General features: G+C 42.1%; 1 long non-coding RNA gene and 1 other non-coding gene across 2 annotated transcripts in view; one reads left to right on the top strand and one right to left on the bottom strand.

Moving 5' to 3' along the window:
* The window catches only part of Mindy4b-ps, a 32,109-nt gene extending 15,828 nt beyond the window's left edge, over positions 1 to 16,281 (top strand). The window contains exons 9-12 of the transcript XR_001783853.2: positions 1,820 to 1,892; positions 2,483 to 2,644; positions 14,515 to 14,695; positions 16,136 to 16,281. This is a non-coding gene — a transcript (MINDY lysine 48 deubiquitinase 4B, pseudogene). The remainder of the gene's footprint in view (positions 1 to 1,819; positions 1,893 to 2,482; positions 2,645 to 14,514; positions 14,696 to 16,135) is intronic.
* A 1,592-nt stretch (positions 16,282 to 17,873) lies between these two features.
* The window catches only part of 4930593A02Rik (RIKEN cDNA 4930593A02 gene), a 95,936-nt gene continuing 86,131 nt past the window's right edge, over positions 17,874 to 27,678 (bottom strand). The window contains exon 9 of the long non-coding RNA NR_045167.1: positions 17,874 to 17,967. This is a non-coding gene — a long non-coding RNA (RIKEN cDNA 4930593A02 gene). The remainder of the gene's footprint in view (positions 17,968 to 27,678) is intronic.

Genomic DNA, 27,678 nt, shown 5'->3' with positions numbered 1-27,678 from the left:
CAAAGTTTTATTCTTGGCACCATGGAAAAGTATGAGGAATAAAAGATGAAGCCCTGACCTTCTGGGAGTTCTACTCTGGGAAGGATGACAGATATGCCCAGAAATATTGGACAAAACCCAGGCAGCATCTGATATCTCAAAGTGTTATAAAGATAAGGAGTCTTGGTGCACTGAGGAGGAAGGATCCTACAGTAAGCACAGGAAGTTTTATAGAAGAGGTAGGCTTTTTTTCTGGACTCTGAAAGAAATGCAAGATTTTGAGTCAGACAAGGGTTACGGTCACCTAGAAGAGAAGAATACAAGACCTGAAACAGTGTTATAAAAAAATGTGTCTTCTACAACATTCACATTTGTATGGGCTATGCTGTTACTTGGTTAATACATTTATTTAAATCAGTCTGTATTTAAGTGTAGACCTGTTTTTGAACACTAGTATTCAAATTCTTTAAGTCATTTGCTATGATAAAGATGTAGTTGTCATGCCTTCACAGGCCTGTAAACCTAGCCACTCAGGAGACTGAGTCAGGGGGATGACAAGGTCAAGGTCTGCCTGGGTTACAGGTGAGTTTAAGGTCAGACTGGGCTACTTAGTATGATTTTAATTCAAAATAAGGAATGAAGTGGGAGTTGTCCAGCTGGCAAGAAGTGTCAGCAGACAAAAGGCACTTGTCACCAAGCCCTCAGACCTGAGTGTGAGCCACAGAACCCAGAGTGTGAGAGAGAACAGATTCCCCACAAATTGTCTTCCGACTTCCATATGTGTGTCATGGTTTTATCAAAATAAGTCTAGGGATATATCTCAACAATAGAGCTTTTGACTGACATGTAGAAGGCCAAAGGTTCAACCCTAAGTATAATGACCAAAACCACATATTTAAATAAATATGTCACTATAAGCTCTGTATTTGTGTGTTTGTGTATTTGTTTGTGTGTATGTGTGTGTGTGTTGTGGTATATATACATGCATACATGCTCAGGTTAGAACACAGGGTCTACAAACACTAGGCAAGCTCTACTCCTGAGCTACAACACCCAGACCTTTAAAAAAAAAAGTCTCATTTTCATTTTTGAGGAATGCTCTTGCTAAATTGTCCATGTTGACCTCACCCTTGCTATTCTCCTGCCTCTGCCCCCCACATAGGTAGAATTATAGAACACACTGTACCACCATGATTAGATATTAAAATGTTAAATGATCAGATCTATAACACTTTCTTTTATGCTGTATTTCGGAGACCACTATCCTCAGTTACACGTTATCACCAAATCTTTAGGTGTCACGTAGGAGGCAAGCCCTCCAGTCTCATTAATAATTCGACTCATGAACACGTACTATTTCCATCTCAGCACGCTTCACAGTTGACAACAGGAGTCACAGGCCACATGGTCAAGGGTTGGAGCCTCTAGACTCTGCTCTTTAAGCCAAGAAATGAAGTTGCAGCCACTCTGGTGTGTACTTGATAAGTTTGTTCAGGTCTGCTTCAAGCCAACACTCTTTGGTGTGTTGTCATGTGTCACCACTGTCAGCCAAAAATCTGTCAGAGGATAAGCTAGCCACCTCACTAGTGAGCCCAGCATCCATCCAGAGCACATACAGGAACTGTGCTGTGTGGCCTGCCTGTGTCTTCATCCCCGTTCCTTACCATGTATCCCTTACCTTGCCACCCAAAGCATAGCTTCCCCATCATCCCTGCATAGGCCTTAGTCGTACGAGATGTAGAAGCATGAAGGACCTGTGCAATGGGCTTGTTACTGATATATTATTCCCTGATAGGATCACTGTGCCGACCAAGATGCTGACAGCTCCCTTGTTCTGCAGGCTCCAGAAGGACCTGGATACCACCACCACTCATCTCTTGCACTCCCAAGCTGGAGGTGTCTCGTGCAGGCAGGTAGGTGGGAAGACTTTGCATTTCTTTTTTAGATTCTGAATCAGGCTTGTTTTCTCCTCTAACAAAACCTGATCACGCTGTCTTTGAAAGATAACACATTATTACCAGACCCTACCTTCTTCTGATTCTGCCACCCTTCCTAGAAAAACCCTGAAAGCCTGAGATCTCGGAAACAGAAGATATCTTGCCAAGACTCCCTAATATCTGGCAGGAACAAATGGCATTAAACATTTTAGCTCTGTGCTTCCTAACTTACAACAATGGAGACCTCTATTAAAACAAATACTAGAGAAGAAAAGCCAAGAGACTTCCTTCTATAAAATTCATAGCACAATATGCTTTTCTAGAGCTCTGTTGGTATAGCTGCATTCTTTACCAGTAAAAAACAAAAACAAACAAACAAAAGCAAAACAAGCATCTAAAATGATGTTATTGCCTTTTTGTGCTGAGGGTTGAACCTAGGCCCTTAGGCTTGATAGACAAGTACTCTACCACTGAGCTACATCCCTGGCCATTTCTGTAATTTTTTAAAAGAAAAGTCTTCATTCCATTGCTACCTAATATAAATATTAACGAAATATCCAATCTAGGCAGTTCTAAACTTGATTTTGACTGGGAGAGCAAGTCCAAATGTCTTCAATGGCTATGAGGAAGGCAAGTCTGAGCAATCGTTGCATGGAATCCTGGCCCGAAGCGACATTGGCTACTTGCAGTGGAATAAGGACACTTCTGAGGGTGACCAACTCTCACAGGTTAGTGTGTCTTGACTCTTAGCCCTCTAACAAGAATGCAAGCATTTGACCATTTTTCAAAGTTTCTATATCGATTAAGTCCGGCACCTTTTTTCCTTTTTGGTGCCATTGGTACACCTCCCTCCTCTCATCTCTGACTCTGTGTGCCCCTCCCCCCCACCCCCGTGTTTGTCTGTCTGTCTCTGACTCTGTCTCTCGCTCTCACACACATAAACACACAGACACACTCAGGGTCTAAATAGAAACATCTGAGTCTCTGTTCTTCATACTATATTTTACATATTATAATGCCTTACAAAGTATATATAAAATGAAAACCATGTATCAAAACATTTACTGAAAAACAATATTTGAAATACACAGATAGATGGAAGGTTCCTTTCATGCCCAGGTAGCCACAGCTTCCTTCTCTGAAATATTGCCAGCTAGAACCTATACCCCCAATCCTTTATTTATGCAAATGAGTATACATAGACTTCCTGTTCCTGAACACTTAAAAAACATAGAATGGAGGCCCCACTTATAATATATCTGTCACAAAGATTTTCAGCTCAGGAGATAAACAACTTCTAATAGACAGAAAACAATCAATGTACAAGCAGAGAATAAGGACCAGAAAGTGAAGGGGCAAACAGTTTCCCCAAACCATGAACCAAAGTTTCATGGAGGTTTTCATCCTGACATGGCCAATTCAGTGGAAAACTGCACTTCTCTGGATTAACCTTGACACCACCTGGAAGGTCGTTCCCTCTGATGGAGGCTCCCTTGCCCGTCCCTCCTAACCCTGGTGGCAAGCAAGGGCCCTTCTCTATCCTATGTGTCAGTTCTCCTGTTCCTGCTAGATACCGTTCATGTGCACAGAATTTCTCACAAGGTGTGTTCAAATCTATAGCCTTGCCTACCTCTCTGCCTGTGTCTAGATACTATGCATATTATTCACAAACCCAGAATCTCATCCATGTGTCTGGATGACATCAAAAAATTAGCATCAGGCCATGGCAGGCTGCTAACTTTTACACACAAACAAGTTGTGAAAGTTTCCTCATTTTTCCTTAAGTGTATAATCCAGGTCCATCAGATAAAATGTGAGAATACCAAATAAACTAAGAGAAATTAGCCCAACCGCATTATCCAAAGGTCTGTCTTTTCAGAAATGCTTCCTTCTCTTTTCCTTCCTCATGTGTAATCCTATGTTACTCTCATAGACTCTTTTTTACATTTATCTTTATATGGTAATGAGAACCTGACCATTAGTGAATTCAATGGCTGCAAAGAACCCCCACTACATGAATAGTAAAGGCTAAACTTTGGTACATCCTGGATGAGAACAAATGGGTTGTGAGCATAAAGTCCCTAATCACATTTTCTAGAAATTTGGGAGGTTACATTGGACGTGCTACATGGAATAAATAAAATTCGGGCATATGTAAGGGTTATTTTTATTTATCTTGCTTTTCTGGTAGCCATACATAAGTCACTGCATGCCTATGGTCTCATATTCTGTATCTCTCAGAATTCAGCAATGTGCCAAGATTCTGTTTGTCTAGTTCTGTTTGCCGGGTTGATGTCACTGCTAACCAGTATTTATCATTTGTGTTATTATACAACAGCGATTCTCAACCTGTGAAACATGACCCCTGGAGGGGGGATGGTCAAATGATCCTTTCACAGGGTGCGTTTAACAGCAGCAGAAAACACAGATATTTACATTATGATTCATAACAGTAGCAAAATTATACTTATAAAGTAGCAACCACCGCAACAAAAAAAGTGTATGGTTGGGAGTTGCCACAACATCAGGAATTGTATTAAAGGTTGGCAGTATTAGGAAGGTTGAGAACCACTGTTCTAGAATAATCAGCATGTGTTACATGTGGTCCACATAGGGCTCATTTTTGTACCTTGACCCAGATCCTTCCAACTTAAGTGCTGCTGAGTGACCCTAGCTGACTGACACAATAGAACACTACTCCTTGTCATCGGCCACAAGTCTTGTATGTACAGAGATTGTGGAGATTAAGATTCATGATGCTGTCTGCTTCATACTGGTCCTATTGCTCAGAGGTCAGGAGAGGCGCAGCAGTCACCAGCTCAGGTTAAATGATTGGGCAGGTCCTGCCTCTGCCGAGGTCTCCAATGTCTGTGGATTTCTGGATAGAATTATTTTCTATCACTGTAGGATACCTTGCCTTTGTAGCAAGGCTTCCAAATATGAGAGGGGTTGCTCACTGCTGGACTGTGGCATGGGAAGAAACTTTTAAAATGAACATTTATTCATTTAACTGTATACAGGGGAAAAGCAACTGCTTGGTTTATATCACCACTGCAATAAAGGCTAAAAGCAATCCTAAAGTAGAGTTGATTTAAGGAAAAGCATCAGTAGTAGTACAGATGATGCAGGGGCATGGTACAGTTTATAACCCGCCCCCCCCCCTACAGTACTGTGAAAGAACTTTGCAATAATAGATGAAGCACTAAAATTATTGTCACTTTTATGTTCCACCCCTTGGGACTTGATCTAGTTTATTTTTCCAGTTTTGTCTAAAGCCACTCAGAAAGCTCTGGGAACTCTCCGGGCCGGGATCATCCCCAGACGTCACCAATCAATGGTTGTGGGGTTATGCTGTATGCTGCAAGCTCTTGGGCAGCACCCACTAGATTCAAGCTGCCCTACCACCGGCAAGACATTCCAAAACATTTGCAGACATTTCCAAATGTCCCTCTTGGGTGGTGAGGACAGAATTGTCCCTAAAATGAAAATCACTATTCTAAAGGAAGGATGAAATTAAATAAACTCCTTTGGCTCGGTGATTAAATCCACAGTGTGTGGAACTGAGGAACCAGGTGTTTCAATGGAACCTTCAAGAAGCTGCCTAGGCCTGCTTGACCGGTGCTGACGAGGTGGACAGCCTTTTGTTCCCTTGTGACATTTTCAAGGCTTTGGGAACAAGCTGCAGGCTTTATCTGAGGCTAAAATTGAACAGGTGTTTGCGAAGCAGCTGCTAAGCTGCTCGGAAGAAAAGGACCACATCAGAGAAAATGCCACCACGATGGGGTGAAGCATGTCAGAGTCGGAGTCAGGAATTCACAGGGATCCGGCCCTAAACCAGGCTCTAAAGAAAATTACCTGCAGAGCCTAAAATATCCTCTAATGGGAAGAGGATGTTTGCGAGGAACTTAAAGGCAGTTGAGAGCCCACAGCACATGTGGGAAAATGAGAGCTTTCCTGCTGGGAAGAGGACACGATGTGGGAGAACACGGGGCCATCATCCAAAGGCTCGATTGCCAATTGGAAGTAGGGCAGAGTAGAGACTGCCTGGGGTCACTTTAAAAATCTACATAGAAATCAAATCTAAAATGCTTCCAGCTTTTGGGAAAGTGACTAATGTGGCTTTTCATCCTTCTTTCTTGGACTTGAGTCCTCTTCCCCTGGGAGATGTCTGTGAATGTGCCCTCGGTGAAAATTGCCAGAAATTGTACACTAATGGATTGAAACCCTGAGGACGTTCATGCTGATGTTTCTGTCATGCTCTCAGAGTTCAGGTTTTTTGTTTTTTTTTTTTTTTAAACGTATTATGGAGCAGCTACAGACAGACATTTCTCTTACTTAAGCTTTTGAAATGTGGTATATAAAATACACACATACACAGTGGATTTCATCTGGTTTTTTGTTTGTTGTTGTTTTTTTTTTAACTCTTTCCACATCATTCTGCTACGTAGGACAAAAGCAATTCTCAGCTCATATAGCATGGACTCACACTTACACTCACACTTACATGTGCGCCCCTCACTACTCATGACAGGTGTCAGTTACACTTAGGCTTCACTCACTGAGGTGCTGACAGCTGTGAGAGTGCCCGACTCCCTACCAGCAATGGATGCTATCTATGATGTCTTCTTCCACTAGCAACTCAAAGCTACAATCTTAAATCCAGTTTATTGCTTGGCCATTCCATTAAAAGAGTAGAAAGGCCAGAGGGAGATAGAGGAACTTGCCCAAAGTCTTGACTAGTTACATGTCAGAGTCCCGTTCTAGCTAGACTCAAAGCTCGAAGTCTCTGCTGTACCATGTCAGTCATTTTCCAATAGATTATAAATATATAAATTCTGTTCTTGGAATTATATACGATAATTAGCACTTTAAAAATCAATTATAAATGCAAATTGATCTAACACAACCTTTAGTATTTGCTAAGGATGCACTGTTGGTGGTCTCCAACATTTAAACAGTGGCAAGGATTGCTTTGTTTGGGTTTTGGTATTTTTTGAGTCAGGGTTTCTTTGTGTAGCCCTGGATGTCCTGGAACTCACTTTGTAGACTAGGATGGCCTTGAACTCACAGAGAGTCACTTGCCTCTGCTTCCTGAGTGCTGGGATTAAAAACATGTTCCATGGCCACCCAGCGTAAGGGTTTTGATGTATGACAGTTGAGTAGTTTAAAGCTAAAGCTGTTATGAACTTATGTTGATATGAATCACAGTACTTGGCGGATGCTTTCTGAAGTGTTTGCTCCTAGAAAGGCAGATAATGTTTATCAGGTATCCATACTTTTCGCCCTTATTGGAATAAGTTCAGTGGTGCCTAGAGATGTGTTGTACAAGTACCTTTGTGCTGATTGCAGCAGACTCTGAAGTCAAATGTTTCACAGCATCCTATCCTGGGATGGAAACACCTCGAAGAGCAGACATTGGCTTGAGAGGAGAAGGTTTCAGAATACTGTTACATGAGCAGCTGGCTTGGAGAGACGTCATAGCCAGGGCCCTTCCTTTCAGCCCCAAGGCATGGGAACACTGTGTGAGACCCAGAGATGTGCTATAAAGTGCTCTCAGGGCATCTGCTGGGTCCTAGCCAGGGTGGGTATTTGAATAGTATGTGTACACACTGATGAGAAGAACCTAAGGAAAAAAAAAAAAAAAAAGAAAAAAAAAAAACGGCTTCTAAGTTTAGAAGGCAACGTGCATGCCGCCTGAGAGCTGGGTTCTGTGACTACTGTAAACCCCATTCAGTAGCTCCACCTTTGTCTCCCCCAAGTCAATCTTTTCTTACTCTGTGATAAAACTGCAGAGATGGCAAAAACCACACATCTTTCTGTCCCAATGTCACAGCTCAGTGGGTGAGCTTTAAAAAGGAAGAAAAGATGGTGTTCTCATCAGATGACATGGCAAGCCCCCTAGAGCCGAACAGACTGACAGTTCCTGCAGGAAGCAGCCAGCTACCCATGAGGCGAGGCACTATTTTGAAGCCTCCCTGTTACTTTTCTATTTGAAGGTACAGGTTTGAGTGTGAGGCTCCAATACCTAAGTGAGAACATAAAGCAGTCTGAGTCTAACACCATCTGGAAAGCCTTAGGAGGTGCGCGTTATCGTCACACCTGCCAGTGGGAAGAAAAATCAACTCCGGTTTTTAGAAGGGAATGAAGTCATTTAGGTCTCTCCAGAATCGTTCCCACAGCAGCCCTGGCATCGCCTACTTCCATCCCCAGTGGTGTCCTCTGCTCTCTTTACATCTTCCCCTTGGAGAGGCTGATGAGAAGAAATCCAACTTTGAAAATACCTTAATGAATCGGCACTCGCTACACTCTGCCACTAAGTCACCAAGGTTACACCCTGCAAGCATGATCCAATTTGTCTTTACAACCTACCTGAAAACCCTGCCAGAGAAGTTGCATTAACTGTGTGTTCCAGGTGGCAGAGAGGAAAGCCACACCATTAACAGCACTGGAATTGTCACCAGGGCTCAATGAAGAAGGCACACCGTTTTCTACACCTTTCCCCCACTCTCATTACCAGCCTGGGGCCCTGGGACTTGCAATATTAAGCTCATTATGCAAAGGTGCTTTCTAAGCACTGTTGTACCGGTGGCCTGGGAAAGAAAATCTACACTGACTCAATATTTGCTCTCTAGATGGACTCTGTGTCCATCTTTCCTGTCCTTACCATTTTACATTGGCTTAAAGAAAGGTTATGTTACAGAGGTTGCCATAGCTGCAGGTAATACTGAAACAACCGAGCTTATTACACAATACGTGACCCTAAGAAGAAAGGTATTTTATTTATAGTACCACTGTATCACAATTTAATTTCCTTTTTTACCATGGCAACGTGCACAAGTTCAGAATTGGTGGAATCTCACCAATAAAATATATTTAGAATCCTGCAAAGGGGGAGGGGTAGTTGGTAAACCATGTCTGTCTAAACAACAATTGAAATGCTTAAACCGGACATTTCAGTCAAACGGCCATGTGGGTGTCAAAAGTGGGGACAGGAGTTGGGGTGAAAGCTGACAGGGCTCAACCAGAAGGTGCTTTGTTTTATTTTGACAGGATTTACTGTTTTCAAACTTGAGGGTCACACCTTTGCCTCAAGCCAGGTTCAGCCACCTGTCCTCAATAATCTAGTTAAAAGAGCTAAATTAACAGTGGGAAACACAAAAGAGAGATTTATTCATTGGTCACGTTGGAAGAAGAGCCAGGGAGATCCAGCAACTGCCCTAAGCCCAGTTTTGGGTACTGAAGTGAGATCAAAGTTTAAATAGTGAGCCAAGGATGTGCACATCTCAACAGTCCTGGGCAACGGGTGGTCCTGCCTGCCATCCACCCGTCACTGTCTGGGCTCCAGTCTTATCCTGTAAGGTAGTCAGAGGATGCGTTGTTTGAACTACTTGAAACCTCTATCCAGGAGTTCAATTTCTCCCTTGGCTGGGGCCTTTTCTTTCTCCCAGCATTAGATTCTTTGGGAACATCCCGTTTGTTTAGGGTTCATTGTTTTACTAGTCTGATCGTCACATAGAGAGTCACAAATGTCTCTTTAGAAGATCTTCATTTCTGCCCGACCAGTTACATTACTTTAAACCAGCTGTTTTCTCAGTGGCAATCTTCAGGCTCATCTCCTGACTTGTTACCCAAAGTGCCACCAGAGTCGTTCAGGGTTCCACCGCAATCTCTGCAGGGAGGAAACACTGCCTGCTCAGGGTGAAATCTGCTCACTGTGCCATTCAGAAGTGATGAAGTAGCTTTGAGTTCAGGAAAAAACAGCAGTTGAATTTCTGCATAAAGGAACACAATGGGGCGTCAGCACCAGGCTAGGTGTATGCATGAGGGGCAGTAGGATTTTGCCCATTTTACAAATGTTCTATGAAAAATACTTTATAAGTAAATATTATCCATAAAGCTATATATGCATATTGTCCCTTCATCTAGAATTTATAGGGATTTTCATTGATTTTTAAATCAATCATAAGGTCTATTTGAAACAGCATTTAATCTCCTAGCTACTTTATTTCATTAATAATTACATGGTCCACTTGAATATTATAATACATGCTAACAATCTCTAACTCTAAGATATTGAGTATCTCACCTTCAAACCAGGGACAAGTCTACACTAGCTACATGAAAAGAGGAACAGCCCCTTTGTGTCAAGCACCCAAGGAACAAATGGCACTTAGAAGGCAGGGGGCCGGGTCATGAGATTGAGGTCAGCCTGGGTTGCATAGCAAGTTTGAGATTATGAGCCAAACCTGTATATCATATTTTCATTACATATCATCTTAGTCCAAGCAGGAACTATTGTAAGAAGGCCTAGAAAAGTGTGTGTTTGGTTTATCTCATGGATAATTACAAACTTATTTACAACTTGGGGGAAATGTTTCTGAAACTAGCCCTGAGGCTGTTTCTCTTTGCCTGTAGCTAGTGTAGACTTGCCCCTGGTTTGAAGGTGAGATACTCAATGTCTTAATTAATTACTACCCGTGATGAAACACCTGACCAAAGTAACTTGGGGAGGAATGGGTCTACTTGGCTTATGCTTCCACACCAGAGTTCATCACCAAAGGAACTCGGGATAGGAACTCAAGCAGGCCAGGAACCTGGAGGCAGGAGCTGATGCAGAGGCCATGGAGAAGTGCTGCTTACCAGCTTGCTTCCCACGGCTTGGTCAGCTTGCTTTCTTATAGAACCCAGGGCCACCAGCCCAGGGATGGCCAATGGGCTGGGCCCTCCCACATCAATCACTAATTAAGAAAGTGCCCTACAGGCTTGCCTACAGACTGATCTTAATTCCTTCCTCTCAGATGACTTTAGCTTGTGTCAAGTTGACATAAAACTGGCCAGCACACCCAGGTTACCCTTAGGTCAGAGGCACTAATTCTAGTGCAGATAGAAGAGTACCTCCTATGAGTGGGTCCGGGCTGGATGCTAGGAGGCGTGTCCTTTCTAAACTATTAACTGGAAGGAACCTTGCTTTGTTTTAAGAATGACAGTACAGATTTTCTAGGCAATGAAAAGTGAAACCCTTGAAGACAAAAGTCCCTCTGGTTCACTCACAACTGAAGAATTTAAAGAGAATGAAGGAGTTTAAATAGAAGATGGTTTGGATGCTTTGTTGTTGTCCTCCTGTTCTTGTTTTGAGGCACTGTCTGGCTCTATAGCACAGGTTAGCCTAGTACTTACTGTGCAGCTCAGGCTGACCTTGAACTCGTGACCCTCCTGCCTCCAGCTCATGAGTATTACGATTATAACTTGATGTGGCACCATATCAAGTTAAAAACATCATTCTTAATATTTAAAAGTCCTGATGATGGAAAACTATTTTTGAAAAAAAAGTGTGTTTTCATGCCTTTAAAAAAATGATAGACATCATTTATAAAATGCATTACAATCTACCGAAGGTGTGGTCGCCACCAGCAGGATATACTACCCAAAGGCCTGACTCAGATGGAATCAGGTTTTTGAACACAACTGTGCATCTCTGCAGAAGCTGTACATGAGATCCGGAGGTGCTGAGGTTCCCTATTCCACAATTAGGATTAGATATTAGGAAGCTATGCAAGGGTATGCTTACTTTTACTATCCAAAAATTATGTCCTTGGAAACTTTCTAAAGATAATTTTGATTGATTCCACTGGAGGAAGGCCAACCTACTAGAGGCCACATACTTAAAGAAAATTGACTGTTCCTCCCCCAGAAACCATCGGCTGTCAATCGCTGCTCAGTTAGGGGCAAGGGCTCGTGAACTCCTCCCTGCTGTAATGTTGACTGGCTTGATCTTTAGGGCATCTTTTCTAGGCAACGCCCACTTCTTTGAGTTGGTTTGTGCCACGGTGCTGTCATGTCAGAAGACACAGTTTCAGTGGAACCCTGCCTGACCTCTGGCTCTGCTTCCCAGAAGGTCCCTGAGCCTTGGCTGGGAGAGTGGTACAGATGTCCCATTTATGGCTGAGCATTCCAGTGACACTTATTTTCTGCACTTTGATAAGTTGGGAGTATTTGTATTAATCATTGTCCGCTGCACAAAGAACCTTCACTGGTGCCGTCTGAGATCTGCAAGTCGGTGAGTACAGAGATATGAATTTACACGACAGTTTGTCCATTCAACAAAACAATGGCATTTGGTTGACTCCAGAGCTGTCTAGCTCCCAACCAAATGTTCTCGGCTAGTTTTAAAGTACCAAGCATGTGTTTCCTCCCATGGAGGGGGCCTTAAGTCCTATGAGAAAGTGGTTACTTAATCCCATAACAATCATGCTACTATTATATCCATGAGATATCTTGCTACATGGGTCATTATTAAAGCGCACAGGTTCAAATCTAGGTAAAAATGTTAATGACTCCCACACCCCACCAGAAGCCTAGATAATGCCTCCCAATTCTATAAAAGCTAACCATCAGGGAGGAAGCTTTCTTGTCAGTTCTAACTTGATTTTTTTTTTTCATGTCCTATGACCATGGTATGTAGTGTTGTCTTAGGGTTTTACTGCTGTGAACAGACACCATGACCAAGGCAAGTCTTATAAAAAACAACATTTAATTGGGGCTGGCTTACAGGTTCAGAGGTTCAGTCCATTATCATCAAGGTGGGAGCATGACAGTATCCAGGCAGGCATGGTGCAGGAGGAGCTGAGAGTTCTATGTCTTCATCCCAAGGCTGCTAGTGGAAGACTGACTTCCAGTCAACTAGGGTGAAGATCTTATACCTACACCCACAGTGACACACCCATTCCAACCAGGTCACACCTATTCCAACAAGGCCACACCTTCAGATGGTGCCACTCCCTGGTCCAAGGATATACAAACCGTCACACGTGTCTTCAAGAAATAAGCTCTTACCATCAACCTTTAGTGGGTTTCTAAGAGTAGTTGTAATAGCATACACACATATGGATATATATTATAAAATAGGTTTCCATATGGAAATTTTCAAACACCCTTAGTCATTCCTCATCTACCCCCTCCTCCATCCTACCCTTGAATCTCTCTCCCCAGCTAAATCTGCCTCCCCATGATTCCCCCTTTCCTACTGCCTCTGGTCTCCTCCTTTCCCTTTCTAGTTTCCTGGATTCTACATGTACTCCAAGCTACCTCAATAATCTTGAATGGAAGGTTTCTCAGAAACAGTAATATAGTTGTACTACAAGTATCTAGTCAGTTACCAAAAAGACTTAAAAACCAAGTCATTAAAACCTGAGAGAGTGTATCAGGGCTGGCTGTCTTGAGAAGACACTTTGGATGGTTTTCCTAGACACCCTACTTCTCTGAAACCTCTGTATCTTGTGCCTGAATTTTTAACTGAATTGTCAAATTTGTCTTCTCTAAAATCAAACAAGTTCAGGTCTTAATGATGCTTCAGCATGGATGCCAGACAATCCGTTACCCACAGGGCCATTTAAAGAGGCAAGCAGGCATTTATTTGTGTACCAGCCAACCTCCCCTTCATGACTTCTCCCCACAGTGCCCTGACAGAACAATTATAGTAGGTAGAACAGTGCTAACACAAACCCACTCAGCCTTAAGAGAAGATCTTCAGCCCAAACACCCAATATTGCCCTTGCTGCTCTATCAAGTATGAACATGGGAACAAACAAGTTGGGAACATTATGAGAATCATTTGGCTTTACACCATAGAAATGGAAACTTTCTAGGCCATCAATCTGTTAGTGTCATGGTCTATTGGACTGTTACTATGTCACGACTGCTATCAACCTCTAGAGGATTCATCTTACCACTTAAAGCAAGCAACCAAAATCAACCATGCCCTCATAACAGAGTTGTTGTCCCGTAAACTCCAGAGCCAAGCATTGACCAATAAGAACTGCCATGCTCAGTCCATTATTTGCATAGCAGAAAGCCAGAAGGAACCAAAAGGAGAACAGCTCCCATATATGAGCAGGACCAGTCCATTGTCTTGTGTGTCAGGTCATTGTAGCGCTGTTCTGCCCACTACCACTGCATTAAGCTTACGCTTTTCTTCTTTCATCTAATTCAGATGAATTCTGAACTGTTCACAATTCCATCCCATCATGGTAATATGAAACCAAAATACTCTGCTGTGTATATGTCGTCACCAATAATCTACCTACTAGCTCACAGGTATATGTGCGCACAAGTGTGTTTCCCACATTTCCTAGAATTTTTTTTCTCTATTATATATGGTTCGTGTTACCAGAAACTTGGCATCTGCTGTGTGAAGCATTGCCTGACCTTGGAAATTACACTGAGAACAATTACACTAGCCAATGAGACAGACAGGACTGGCATTCTCATTTTCTACATCTACGTCTATATTTATATTTCAGCTTACATTATCACACTATAAAGCCAAGCTGGAGAATCTTCACCTTCTCTCTAAGGCCACTGCATTTTAAAAAGCACAATCCATTCAGAGCAAAGTGAGGCATTACCACTCTCAAACCATTTGTAAGTACAAATTCATTCTCCATCAAGCCTCGATTTTGAATATTATACCACATACAAGGGCCTGAAAGCTACGTGTGCAATAGGAAGCTCAGAACTTCTTTTTAAACAGAATGAATCGGCCTCTTTCACTACTCTGAAAGATCTAGATGTACATCTGCATTCTCCTTTCTCCTTCCAGGTGGGCAGCATGCTGAAGACTCCTACATTTCCTATTTGGCTGTGCAACATCAACGGAAATTACAGCATCCTTTTCTGCACAAATAGGCAGCTCTTATCCGACTGGAAAATGGAGCGTGTCTTTGATCTGCACTTTTACAGTGGCCAGCCCTCACAGAAGAAGCCTGTACATCTTACAATAGGTGAGTACTTGAGACTCCCGAGTGTGTGCTTTAATGCACCCTGAGATATAGCTGTCCTTGTTTAACAGCTGTGTGGCTATTCATGCTACTACTGCAAGAACTACTTAGACTTGGTTTTGGAAATGAAGCTCCTGCCTAGGTCTAAATCCATTGTCATGCGTGGCTTTAAAATGGAAACATTGTGTGTGTGTGTGTGTGTGTGTGTGTGTGTGTGTGTGTTAGCACTAGAAATAACATGGAAAAATAAATACATTTTAGATAAAATAAAAAATAAAGGTTAAAGAGTCAAATCCCCAGAAATTCTTCCCCAAGCCCCACCCCAGGAAAGGCATGGCAATGAAAAGGAGACACAAAGTCCCACTGGCCAGTTCTGTACCCAAGCAAACACAAGAAAATCACCCACCGACAGAAGCAGCTCAAGTGAGAATGAATTTTTGTTCAAATTAATTCAAAAGGCATTTTTGAGGAGAAAGCTATGAGCCAGATGCCAGGATGGACACTAGCAAACCCACAGGGACAGGAAGACCATTTTTGTCTTTATTACAACTCCAGTGCCTTAAGCTAATGAGGAAGCCTTAAGAGGTCTCTAAATACTGGTACCTCTGACCAGATGCTGAGAGTGGACACAAGACTTCCATCAGCAACCTTGGCCCCAGTTTTATGGTTTTGTCAAAGACTGACTTTGCATTTAGCACCATAACCCGGGGATGGGGGGGGGGTCCTCTATTTTTTTCTTTTATCATGAGAAATGCATATTTAAATAGCTCATTTAATTTAGTATGACATCGGCCACGTGTTCTTTAGTATCTATTACCACTCTTATTTCACCTTACCTGTAAGCTAAGCATCACCCCCTTCCCCCCCCCCCACCCCCCACCGCTTACAAACATCCCACACATTCTGTCCTGAGTACTGTGTTGAGAGTGTATGTAGCAGTAGCATTAAATTCCCAATAGCCATATGAAGCAGGTACTCGAGGATCTATTCTTAGTTGTATAGTTGCTATATTTGGCTGATAAATGAATCAGGGGAGTACAGCAATGGTATTTTAAATACTCTCTTAAATGTTATCTGGCTCATACCAGACAAACCTAGGCCTTGAAAACAAGTTCTAGATTCCCTGTCTATACTCTACCTCAAAATAAGCGCCTCTTGTTAAAAAGTGATGGATCTTCCTTTCATCTGTTTTCCTGATAATATCAGTGACAAATACCTATGTTTGCATCACGTTGCATTACATGACATGAATATTCTTGTCCCAACACAAAGCTACTACAGACCTATTTTGTATGGGTATTTTAATACATTGCCTGCAAGAATCCATCCACTTAGCCAGCGCCCTGGGCCAGCCCCTCACCCCTTGTGTCTTCTCTGGGTGTGCTAGCTTTGTTAGGAAGAGGACAGTGGACCTGGATGTCAATGCTACTGTTCTATCCTCAGATACCCACTCCCACCACTGGGAAGGGGAGCACCATGAAGATAAACATGGATCAGGAAGACGGTTTTCTTCACTGGAAATGGTGATCAGAACCAAATGGAGAGAGGCTACCATCAACTGGAATGGAACTATTCCCTTTTTCTAAAAAGAAAACTAGAAACGAGTCTGAGGGGTCTGAGCAAATGGGACGAAAATGTACAGCACAGGGATGGTTATTTAATTCCTCTTTCGTGAGCCCCACTGAAAAATACCACTGGCAGTTTCTCATTCTTTCTCTATGCTGTGCCTTTACAGTCATTATCAGTGCTGTCGAGAACGTGTTTTTATCTCAGGGTCTGAGTAGTGATTCCTTCATTTAATTCGGAAGAGAAAATCCTGCCTCTTTTCTTCATGTTTTCCAAATCGCTCTTTTTCTGAGGCTTCACTAAGACTGAAGGCTCACATCCATTTGAGGATGAAGTCATCGGAGTGCATCGCCGGCTTTTAGCCATGGCAACAGCTCAAGTCTCCTCAAGTCTTCCTGGTACAAGCAGTGTTCCTCTCCAAGGACACACCTCACATGGCCACATTAGCTGATTCTTTGCAGTAAAGTAGCAAAGAGGCTTCCTCCTACTGGGAGAGTGGGAGGGGGTGGTGCCCCGTGGGCGAGGAGCTCTGGCAGGTGCTCAGACTACCCAAGCAGTCAAAGCGTCAGGCAGAAAGAGACATTCTTCCTACCAGTATTCTAGCTGCTTCTTTCTCCTAAGCTAGATATAAATAATAATAACATAAACAGAGACAGTCTTACTCCTGCATAAAAAGATTCTGCAAAAATACAGTCTCTTCTCATCTCAGCGTTCCATAAAGTAAACATCCTTTAAAGAATGTGATCTTTCTCTCTTGTGTTAAATATCCGCACATTTTCTGAAGAGGTACACATACTAGACACACATTCTTTCCAGAAGACACACCGGGGAAGCATCTGGACATTTCCCACCCCGACAGCTTATCTGCTGCCTCACTAACTTGGGGCTTTGGGTGTGGAGACCAAAGGTCAGATTCCAAAGAACAGCTGGTCTGCACTCAGGGTCCATGTTAATTTATTAAATGCCTTTTCATTTGGCTCAAGAATAGTATTATAATCTGAAATGAGTATGGAAGACAAAGGTTCAAAGTGAATAATAACTTGTGTCAACAGAGGAAGCCCGTTGCTTTGGCTCAGGTGGACCTGGTAGACAGTGATGGTATCTTTATCGTGGGCACTTTCACCGAGAATTTTAAATAGATCAGACAAGTGGAACTCTACAAACCCTGGTCTCCTTTGGGCTTGGCTACATTGTGTTTTGTGGGAGTTTGGGGGTCTAAAACGAATTTCAGTTTGTTTTAGGAGTATTACCTTGTGTCTTTCGGGTTGATAACTGTGCTTGAATGCAAACCATGAAGCACTCTGTCAGGTAGCACTCAGTCCCAGAGATACTGCCAAGTCTCAAGCAATGAGAACATTCTTTTGGCACAAGAACTGTCTAGGGCCTGGTCCTTGAGGAGTCCATGACTCTCTAAGATCAACTGTGGTCCCTCCTGTATGATTGAGTACAGATACACTTGCTACACAAATTCAGGGCTCTGCAGAATGAAGAAGAAGTGGGTTACTGATGAGAAAACCCCAGCAACTCTTGCCCGAAGCACAGAGCTCCTTACAGCAGCATGAAAATAGCCCAGGTGTTCTACCCCCATTCCTACCTTTATTTATTCTTTTTTCTTCATAGTCTTTGAAATTTTACCTTGTTAATAGCTATGTTAGCTTGCCATGTTTCATACGTTGTAATTTATGTTAAATTATTCCTGAGACAAAATTCTATTAATAAAAAAAACAACAGTGAAGGAAAGATTAAGTTCTCATGTTTATATGAAACGATAATAATTGTTTTACATAAAGGTATTCTTCACTTTGCATGTCATGTCAATATTCTACATTAGTTTTTATTTTATCTTGAAGTGAAGCACCCACTCATATTTGGATTTATTTTTAAGATGGAGATGTGTTATTTAGAATTAGCTATTTCTGCAGCGAGCACAGCTCCAGGGACAAACCAGACTGGCAGGGTGGGAATGAAGAAATTACACAGACACATAGACGAGCTGGGGTGGGTGGACGGGCTCTCTGATGGAGAAGCCACTGAAGTAGAGAAACTTAGTGTGTTTACTGTATCCCGCAGAACAGAGAGGTGGGTTAGAGCACACAGCGGCACAAGGAGGCAGGGCTGTTACTTACTTATAAACAAGGAGGTAGGGTTTTGGTTATACAGCTGGTCAAGGAGACAGATTTAGCCAATCAAGGTAGGGGCAGACTCTGGAGAAGAGCTTTCCTCAGGCCATAAATATCTGGGCAGAAAAACTAGAACAGACATTTTCTGCCCTATTGACATTTGCCCAGCCACCAAAGAAAGACCTCACCATCCCTCCGAACCTCAGCCTAAGTGGGGTAAAGGCTTTGCCATTTTCCCGTGACCATGCCGACATCAACAGCACATTGACTCGGGACTTCCAACCTTTCCCGCAAGCTGTCCGTTTTCTGGACTACTGGTTTACCTTTAAAGTTGTGTTTTGAAGGAAATGACTATTATTTTCTCCCATCAGCTCCTCAAACACAGGAAAGGCTATTTGCACGGAGTTGAATATATTACTCTGTCTGAATAGTGACCTAAGCTGACTGCACCTTTAAGTGCAGACGGGAAGATGAGAAGATAGAGGTATTTATTTTTTGAAATATCAACTTTGCTCTGTCTAGTTTTGCATCACTTTGACACAAGTTTGACACAAGCTGGAGTCACTTGGGAAGAGGGATTCTTAATTAAGAAAATGTCTCTCTAGGCTTCCCTGTACACAGCTTATTAGTGCATTCTCTTCATTATTGATTGATGTGGGATGGCCCAGCCCATTGTGGGTGGTGCAGTCCCTGGACAGGTAGTCCTGAGTGCTATTTGAAAGCTGGCTGAACAAGCCATGGGGAGCAAGCCAGTACGCATCACTCCTCCGTAGCCTCTGCATGGGCTCCTGCTTCCTTCCAGGCTGCTGCTCCAGTTACTGCTTGGACTTCTTGATGATAGATTTCAAGCTGTGAATTAAAATAAACCCTTTCATCCTCAGGTTGCTTTTGGTCATGATGTTTTATCACAGCTCTATAAACCCTAAGACAAACCTAGACTAGTATGTCACTCAGAATAATAGTACACTATCAGAGGAGAAACATGGAAACAATTCTTTAAGTTTAAGCTTACTGATGTCACTAGACCAGATAGTACTAGGCAAGGGGCAGGCAGGTGTGGGGTTCCTCATCTTTCAGAAACAGCCCAAAGCAACTGGATGAGACTTGCATTGCCCTGTCCAGATCATAGAACTTTTAGTCACACCTGGACCTAACCTTACCTTGAACATAAATAAGAAACAATAAGTATATATTATCAACTGTCATAATTACTATGAGACATTACCATTCATTCATTCATTCATTCATTCAATTTTTCTAGTCTCCGTGTCATTTTTGACCAAAATATCTGAAAACAGCTTAAGGAATTCTTTTTTTTTTTTTTTTTTTTTTTTTTTTTTTTTTTTTTTTTTTGCTCATTGTCTCATAGGTTTCCAGCACGGTAAGGAAGCTAAAGCCGAACAGAGAAGTTCATATCAAGATGGACAGGATATTAGAAGGGGTCAGGGAAGTACACAGCTTCAAGGATACATGGTCAGTGATCTTCCTCCACCTTGATGCAATTTCCCAGTTTCCAGAACCTCCCCCAAATAGCGCCCCCAACTGGGGGTCAAGTGTATAATATGGATCTATAGGGGCCATTTCCTTCCGTGTACCAGCCGCCTCCTACGTCTCGTGGGGTTTATGCTTTCCTGAAACGATGGCATGAGTCGAAAACCCACCACACTGATTCGAAACTGAAAACTGAGGTTAGTGTTTAGAAGGGAGGGAGTGTGGTATGCCAATCTTATTTTAAAAACTGGGATAAGGCATCTCCTAAGAAGTCAGCTTAGGCTGAGCAGAGGTAACTGGGTGACGAGCTGGATGACGAACGAGTGGGTATGACGCTCTGTGGAGGGTTTGCCAGAACAAAGGAGAAGCCAACAGGACCGATGTGCAGAGAACAAGGTGCAGAGAGGGTGAGAAACAGCTGGACTGGCAGGCAAGGCACCACATGGCATTCTACACTAGGGGGCGCGAGGATCTAGAAGGATTTTAATAGGCCTGGCAGGATTTGCATTTTGAACAAATGCCTTGGTGTGAAAACAGACTGGCAAGAGCCCAGAGTGCGTGCAGAGACTAGCTGGATGGTTGTCAGGACTGTGTGGCTGAGGATGATATGAGCAGATTGAGGGCAGTTACCGGAGACTGACTTTGTTCCCTCGCTAAAAAGAGGGAGGAAAAGGTAGGTATGTAGAGAGCAGAGGGGAGAGGGAGACTCTCTTCCCACTGGCTAGAGTTAGTTTGGACTTCACAGGGCCTGAACCAATGCTGAGGGACATGATAAAAATCAAAGGAACTTGCATGATGTAAGACCTCTAAGGGACCTCTCAGAGGACAAACAGACCTTATATAAAATATAGGCATTTCCAGCATGGTAATTGTTTAAGTTTACATTTGTAAATATTCTGGTCTGACATTCTTTGGGAAAGAGGAAAGGGAGAGAGGGAAAGACAAGGGAGAGAAAAAGAGAGCGAGGAGAGAGAGGGAGAGAGGAGGAGGAGAGAAAAAAGGAACTTAGAGAGGAGAAAGGGGAGGCTGATTTTACGTGGGGGGAAAGGCTTCCCAAAAACCCACAGGAGTCAGTCTGAGCAGCAGAACACAAGCACTAGTGAAAGAGAAGTCACGGTGGAAACAAACAGCCCAGACCCTAGAGGAGGTCAGAAAAGCCCAAGTGCAGCAGTGGTACACTTCTAGGTGTTTCCATCTGGCTTGCTACTAGTCTGTGTGTCCATCCGGGGTGTGGGTCAGTGGTGGAACATTTGTCTCACATCGCATTCCATCCCTACCACTCAAGGGAAAAAAAAAAGCCCGACTTCAGGAGAATAAATGAAAAAACAGATTGCAGAAATGCATCCTGTCGCACATCCCTAAGGCACCATTAGTGGTCACCAGACACAATCTAAATAACAGGTAGTTTTAGTAAGTGATTGTGTTAAAAATCAGAGAGGACCAGGTTTAGATTCAACCCATTATTTTCAGATTATCGAGTTCCAATTACTTTAGTAACTTACTTATTTATGAGGCATAGGGTCTTATGGATCCCATCCAGGCTGGCCTTGAACTCTCTGTAGCTGAGGCTGGCCTTGAGGTTCTGCTCCTCGTGCCTTTGCCTCCTGACTGTGGGGATTACAGACAAGTACCACCAAGCCTGGTTTATAGAGTTGGAGATTTGACCCGGTGTTTCATGGATGCTAAGCGAGCACTCTGCCAACTGAGACATACCCTCATCTCTACAGTTTAATCATATTTAAAATATTCATCTCATATATCTTTCCAAAAAAGGACTTGGGGTGGATGGTATATGCTAAACTTCCACAAAACTTTGTGTCATTTTCTTTCCTTCGGTAACTGAACGACGAAGAAAGTGTTTTCAGTGCTGTCCACAAGGTGGTGCTATGAGAGTGGTATTTTCAATCGGATTATCAAGTATAATTATCTAGGTAAAGGTGAGCAAGTTACACACACACAGACATACACACACACTAAATGCATTTTTAAAATACAATAAACCCATGCAATAGAATATTTTCTGAAATAAAAAGGAATAACATATGTAGATGACCACATTGTAGTTGGCTATCCCATAGATGACCTTGAAAAAGTATGCCAAGTGAAAGACCACACATCATACAAGCTAGTATATATTAAATTACTATAACAGACAAAGGTAGAGGATAAACAATGATTGGCTGTTTCCTAAGGTTGGAGAAAGGGCAGAAATGTGGTGTGGGGGGAGGATTGGAACTGGTTATGGTCTCTTTGGGAGTTGATCATGACATTCTAAAACTGGGCTGAGACTCAAACCCTGCAAGCATTCCCTGCTACACAAGCCACCCTTGCCAGGGAACCAGGTAGATTGCAGATCTTCTCTCCCTCAGGCCCTCCATGCCCAGTCCCAGCGCTGCAACCCTCCACCTGCTGCAGCCTTCCCTCTCCTTCTACCTGCCCACAGCTCTTGTGGATCCCACAGACCCTCCCCTTTCACCTCTGTTGGCAGTTAGTCTAGGCTCCGCCCCACAGTTACCTGGCAACAGCCCGGTGTACCTGACTTACTATATAAAGGGCTGCTTGCCCACTCCTCTCTCTCTTGCTCTCTTGCTCCTACTCCTTTCTCTTCTCCTCTTGCTCCTGCTCCTTACACTCTCTCCCCATCCCCCCACCTTTCTCCACGTGCTTTCCACATGCTCATAGCCTGCCTCTACTCCCTTTCTCTCTGCCCTTTTCTGTCTCTACTACCCACTCAACTCCCCTCCCCATGCTCAGAATAAACTCTATTCCATACTATGCCATCCTGTGGCTGGTCTCTCAGGGGGGACGGGAAGCCTCGGCGTGGGCCCACGGAGGCATTTCCTGGCATCTCCTTTCCCCCACACCATACTGAGCCTCCACCAAACATATTCCTTCTTTCTCTTTCTTTTTATAAAACACAACAACCTCCCTGCCAAACTCATTGCTTTATTCTAGCCCCTAGTGCCAGCAGCCTCACCACCTCCAGCTAGCCCAAAGGCAAGTCCTGTCAGGAGAACAGGTAGCCAATCTGCAATCTTCACCTTTCCTACCTCTCCTCCAGTCTCTAACCCCACAGTCTCACACCCTGCTGTGGTCTCCCTTTACCCTCTGAACCCATCCCAAGGAGATCACAAAGATCTTCTCCTCCCATGTTCCCAGCCTCCAATGCTAGCAGCCATTCCTGAGCACATGCCTGCTGAGCAGGTCAAGGATACAGATTCAATCCACTAGTCTCAACACCAGCATGGGAACAGAACTTCTCTTCACTGTCTATCCCCTTTGCAAGGAGATCAAATAAATAGATCCTGATTGAACACTTCACTCTCCCTCCCTCTGTAAACCTTTCTGGAGCCTAGTCCCATAAGTGTCATCTCCTAATACCCTAAAGCACATGTGACCTGAAACTTCCACAACTATTAGGTCCATAGAAAATGTCCTACAAGGCAATACGCAGCCACCACATTCTCTTAAAATCCAGAGAGGAAACAGAAACCAAGGAACAAAGCATCTATGAAACAAAGGCAAAACCAGAAATCACCTAGACCTGTAATCATACACATCCCAGATGCTCAGATGCCACTGTAAAAACACAATAATACTAGGAGCAATATGTCTTCCAGTAGAGCCCAACACTGCTACCACAGCCAGCCCAGGATATTCCAATATACCTGACAAACAGAAAAAGACTGAAAACAGCCTGTATGTAGATGATAGGATCCCTTAAAGGAGAAATGAATAGAGCAATCCAAAAAAAAATCAAACAAAACAAAAAACAGTAGGAAGAAATGAATAAGCCCTTTAAATAAGTCCAAGAAAACAAACATAAAAAGCAAATAAAACTATTCAAGACCAGAAAATAAAAGTGCAATCAATAAGAAACCCCTAACTGAGGAATTCTAGAAATGAGAAATTTAGGAATTCAAACAGGAATCTGCCAAGGCCTGTTTCACCAACAAAACACAAGAGATGGAAGAGAGAATCTCAGTCGTTGAGGGTACATAGAATAAACAAAGAAAAATGCTACATCTAAAAACTTTCTGATACAAAATATCCTAGAAATCTGAGACACTATGAAAAGACCAACTTTAAAAATAATAGGAATAGAGGGAGGAGAAGAAGAAGGAGGAGGAGAAGGAGGAGAAGGAGGAGGAGAAATACAAGTCAAAAGCACAGAAAAATATTTTCAACAAAATCATAGAAGAAAGGAGATAAAAGTACAAGAATATAAAACATGGAATAGATTAGATCAGAAAAGAAAGTCCCCTTGCCACATAATAATCAAAATGCTAAACCTACCAAGCAAAAGAAGGAAAAGTAAACACTGAGAGGAAAAAAAAAAAAAAAAAAAAACCAAGTAACAAATAAAGTCCGACTTATTAGCATTACACTTGACTTCTCAATGGAGACTCTAAAAGCCAGAAGGGCCTGAAGAGATGTGCTGCAGACTCTGAGACCATAGATACCAGCCCAGATACCTATACCCATCAAAACTTTCAGTCACCATAGAGAGAGAAAATAAAACACTCTATGATAAATCCAGACTTACGCAACATTTACAAATCCAGCCCTATAAGAATTTCTTGAAGGAAAACTCCAGTCTAAAGAGGTTAACTACAACCATGAAAACACAGGGAATAAATAACCTCAGACCAGCAAAGTCAAAAGAAGGAAAACACATACACACAGTCAACACCACCAACAAAATAACAGGAATCAACAATCATTGGCCATTGAGACCACCAGCGGTCTGGTCTCAATTTCCCAATAAAAAGACAGAGACTAACAGAATGGATACAAAAACAGTAGCTATCCTTCTGCTGCATCCAAAAACCACACGTCCACATCAAAAAATAGACAGTATCTCAGGTTAAAGGGTTGGAAAGATATTCCAAGCAAATGGGCCTAAAAAGAAAGCTAGTGTGGCCATTTTAATATCTAACAAAATAGACTTTAAACTCAAACTAATCAGAAGAGATAGGAAAGGCCACTACATATTCATCAAAGCAAAAGTCCACTAAGAAGATATTGCAATTCATAATATCTTTGTCCCAAGTACAAAGGCACCCAAGTTTGTCAAAGAAACACTACAGTAGCTTAAATTACATTTTGACACTGGACACCGATAGTGGGAGACTTCAAAACCCCAATCTCACCAATAGACAGGTCATAGAGACAAAAAATAAACAGAGAAATGTTAGAGCTTACAGATGTTATGAACCAAATGGACCTAACAGATATTTGGAGAATATTTCACCCAAGTACAAAATACACCTTCTTCTCTGAATCTCATGAGATATTTTTCCCCTAAAAATTGACCACATACTCAGATCTAAAGCAAGCTCCAACAGATACAAGAAAATTGAAATAACACCATGCACCTATCAGACCACCACAGATTAAATCTTGATATCAGTAACAACAGAAACAGCAGAAAACTTACAAAACTCATGGAAACTGAACAATTTTCTACTGAATGAAAAATGGGTCAAGAAAGGAATTAAAGACTTTCCAGAATTGAATGAAAATGAATGCACAACATACCCAAACTTATCAGACACAATTAAGGCTGCTCTAAGATGCAAGTTCACAGCACTAAGTGCCTACATAAAGAAAATGGAGTGATCTCATACCAGCAACTTAACAGCACACCTAAAGGCTCTAGAATTTAAAGAAGAAATCACACCCAAAAGAAGTAGATGCAAAGAAATAATCAAGCCTAGGGCTGAAATCAATAAAGTGAAAACAAAGAGAACATTACAAAGAATCAATGGAACAAAGACTTGATTCTTTTAGGAAATCAATAAGATTGACAAGCCCTTATCTAAATTAACTACAATGTGGTGAGAAAATATTCAAATTAACAAAATCAGGAATGAAAAGGGGAAAGTAACAACAGACACGGATCAAAATTTACAGAAAGCTAAGGACATACTTTAAAAAGCTGTAGTCACCCTATAGGTGGAACAACATTATGAACTAACCAGTACCCCGGAGCTCTTGACTCTAGCTGCATATGTATCAAAAGATGGCCTAGGCGGCCATCACTGGAAAGAGAGGCCCATTGGACACGCAAACTTTATATGCCCCAGTACAGGGGAACGCCAGGGCCAAAAAAGGGGAGTGGGTGGGTAGGGGAGTGGGGGTGGGTGGCTATGGGGGACTTTTGGTATAGCATTGGAAATGTAAATGAGCTAAATACCTAATAAAAAATGGAAAAAAAATAAAAACAATATTAAAAATAAAAAATAAATAAATAAATAAAAAGCTGTAGTCAATCGAATTGGAAAATCTAAAAGAAAAGGATAATTTTCTTGAAACATTCCACTTACCAAAGTTAAATTAAAAGATCATCCATCATGAGCAAATAGGCTTCATCCCAGGAATGCAGGGATGGTTCAGCATATGAAAATTGATAAACAAATTAAAAGACAAAAACCACTTATATAATCATTAGACAAAGAAAAGGCCTCAGACAAAATCCAATACCCCTTCATGATAAAAGTCCTGGAGAGATTAGTTATACAAAGGACATATCTAAACATAATAAAGGTAGTTTACAGCAAGCCCATAGCCAATATCAACTTAAATGGAAAGAAACTAAAAGCAATTCCCCTAAAATCAGGAACAATACAAGTTTATCCACTTTCTGTACCTATTCGATATAGCATTTGAAATCTAAGCTAGAGCAGAAAAACAAGGGAAGGATATCAGGGGAATATAAATTAAAAAGGAAGACTTCACAGCTCTTTATTCATCTTTATTTGCAGATGATAGGATAGTACTTATATGTGACTCTAAAAATTCCACCAGGAATTCCTACAAATGATAAACACTTTTAGCAACATAGCTGGATACAAAATTAACTCAGAAAAATTAGCATCCCTCATAAATACAAACAATGAACTGTCTGAGAAAGAAATAAGGGAAACAGTACTGCCTTTTACAATAGCATAAAATATTATTAAAATTTCTTGGGGTAATACTAACCAGGCAAGTGAAAGACTTATACGATAAAAACTTCAAGTCTTTGAAGAAAGAAAAGAAGATTTCAAAGATGAAGGAGAACAAACTGTATCTTGTTTTTTCACTATTTTCATACCACAGTCAACAACAGAAGATCCTTCTTTTTTTATTTATTTTTTATTAGATATTTTCTTTACTTACATTTCAAATGTTATCCTCTTTCCTGGTTTCCCCCCTGAAAACCCCCATTTCCTCCCCATTTCCCCCTGCTCACCAACTCACCCACTCCCTCTTCCTGGTCCTGGCATTCCCCTCTTTCTTACAGCAACAGACTAAGAGTCCTCCACTGATGAAAAGATGTGCTCTCACTTCAAAGCTGTGGTAGTTTGAATGAAAATGGCTCCCATCTGCTCACAGGGAGAGACATTGTTAGGAGGTGTGGCCTATTTGGAGGAAGTATGCTTCTAAGAGTGGGCTTTGAGGTTTCAAATGCTCAAGCCAAGCCCAGTGTCTCTCTCTTCCTGTTGCTTGAGGATCTAGATGTAGAACTCTCAGCTCTACATCACCATGTCTTCAATACCATGTTTGCCTGCATGCTGCCATGCTTCTCTACATGACAATAGTGGACTAGACCTCTGAACTGTAAGCCAGCCCCAGTAAAATGTGTTCCTTTGTAAGAGTTGCCATAGTCATGGTATCTCATCGCAGCAATAAAAACTCCAACTAAGACAAAAGAGAATAAGGATCTTTTGTGATGGCAAGTATCTTATTCCAGATACTATGTTCCAACATGGCAACAGAACAAAAGGAAGTCTTAAGTAATGACATTCCTTAAATCAATGATGG

This window comes from Mus musculus, chromosome 3 (genome assembly GCF_000001635.26).
Source record: "Mus musculus strain C57BL/6J chromosome 3, GRCm38.p6 C57BL/6J".
Taxonomy (NCBI): Eukaryota; Metazoa; Chordata; class Mammalia; order Rodentia; family Muridae; genus Mus; species Mus musculus.
The sequence above is the reverse complement of the archived record's forward strand: the minus strand, read 5'-3'. Positions and strand labels throughout refer to the sequence as shown.